We start from the raw sequence: 2,298 nt of genomic DNA, 5'->3' as shown, positions 1-2,298 counted from the left end.
CCCTTCGGCTCAAAAGCCGATTAATCTAGTGGTATTGCGCACTCTTCGGCAAAAGCCGGATTTTCACACCTAGAACAATTCGGAACCCCGTTCCTATTTCACAAAGATACAACATATACATGCTCATATAACCAAACAAACCACACCTATTTAGTAATCTAAATCATGGTTTTGCAAAAAAATACAATTTAAACAAAGTCAAGGCACGACCATCCCAATATCACTATATAAATCAACATATACCCACGGTTTTCAACAAAACCAGGGATGCAGCCCGTCGCCTCCTTTTTTTTCAAAACTGTAACAATGAAAAACCCATAGTTTTCCCCGTTAGATCCCCCTAATTGAATAGCCAAAACACACACAAGACCGTGAACCACAATTTCACTAAGTCCGATTTCAAAAATAACCAATATAACACAGTTTCCCCTTACCTTAACCCCGTATACCAAATCCCGAACTCCAAGGCCCCTAAACAGCAAATCGAGTTCCAAAACCTACAAATCACAGTACAAACTATACTCACAAAACCATCCTCTACAAAACCACCTGATCAAAAATAAAAACCGAGCCTTACCTCAATTTTATGCCGAAAACCCGAAAACTCCGAAACAAGATTCGTAGAAATTGTAGAGAATCCTTCCACGATCCTCATGGTAACTTTAAATTTCCGATTCCATCAACGATCGGCAAAGAAATCTAGAGAGAGAGAGAGAGTAGGGAGAGGTTTAGAGAGAGAGAGAGATAAAATCTAAGTTTTCTTAGTGAGGAAGTAAATGAATTTCTATTTATAGGCTTTGACTCGGGGGAATTCGTCAACGAAATGGTGTTCTCGTTGACGAATTTCTCACAGACTTCGTCGACAAATCTATGGCCTTATCGACGAATCTGAGATCGCTAGTTTTTCCGAGACTCCTTGGCTTATCCTTGTCAACGAATCTCTGAATTTCGTCGATGAGAAGAACAAAGGCTTCGTCGACGAATTCTGGTTTCGTCAACAAAATCTGCTCTTTTACCAAAATGTCTCTCTCTTAAATATTTAACCCATTTATCACGGTTCGGGTTCTTACAATGCAAGTCCTCAATCTTTGGAAAATTAGTGAGTTCTAAAACAAGAAATTAATTAGAAGACTTCGGAACATTTTTTTATTTATTTGAATACTAATAAGAAGGCAACAATAATTTCATTTATTATATGACCTATCATACGATGCATGTCTACTTCGTAGTTCCTTTTAATTTTTTCAAAAAATCTAATCAATTTAATATTTTATTTTTCATATGTTATAATATTATTAAAAATATAAATAATATAATTTAAAACTAAAAAATAATCGAAGCATAATGATATGTAGTATTAAATTATTGTTCATTGATTTTGTATATATATATATATATATATATATATTATTTTCTTTTTTGCTTTCCTTGATAGCTAAATATGAAAAAATGAATTTTTTTGAATTTTCCTTTCCCTTTTTTTTTTCTCTAATGTTTTAAAAAAATTATAATGGACCTTAAGAGATGATTTGGTATAATATTGAAAAATTGTGGTATGAACTTCAATGATCAAAACATGAAAATCTTATTTAAAGAACACTCTTATGTTAATGACTTCTTCCATGTGCATATATAAAAAAAGATTTTTCAACTTAATTTTAACTCAAGTTTTTTTTTTTCTTCTTCTTTAATGTCGTTGAAGTTTTGTAAACTCTAAATTTCCAATTAAGAAAAGTTTTAGCATCAAAGTAGAGAGGGATAAAGGAATGAATTTATTATTTAATATATTAGTCAAATGTCTAAAAGATCTCCAACATTATTGTAGAAAATGATATTGTTCTAAGATAAGCGATCATGTAAATTTTAATTTTACTCCAAACAAATACATGATTGTGTAAAAATAATATTCTTAGTGTAAAATTTAAATATGATTTTTTTTTATTTCCTCCATGTTGATTAGACTAGCATTAATTTTATCATACTCATTTGTTTTAGATCGACATTACTTTTATTTTATAAATGACCATACTTATTTAAAACATCTATTTTGAATTAAACGGCCCTCAAACTTTGGAAAATTAGTAATTTTTAAAACAAGAAATCAATTAGAAGACTTCACAACATATTTTTGTTCAAATAATATTAATGGATTAATAATTCCATTAATAATTTGTGCTTACTAAAACAAAATTCATTAATAATATGACCACACTTCATACTGTTTTCTCTTGACAATGAGTGTAAATGACTATCTTTTTTATTCCCTTATGTCACAAGTATGTAAATTTTATTTTTCCA

The sequence above is a fragment of the Malania oleifera genome, chromosome 1 (genome assembly GCF_029873635.1).
Source record: "Malania oleifera isolate guangnan ecotype guangnan chromosome 1, ASM2987363v1, whole genome shotgun sequence".
Classification (NCBI taxonomy): domain Eukaryota; kingdom Viridiplantae; phylum Streptophyta; class Magnoliopsida; order Santalales; family Ximeniaceae; genus Malania; species Malania oleifera.
Note: the sequence above shows the minus strand (reverse complement) of the source record.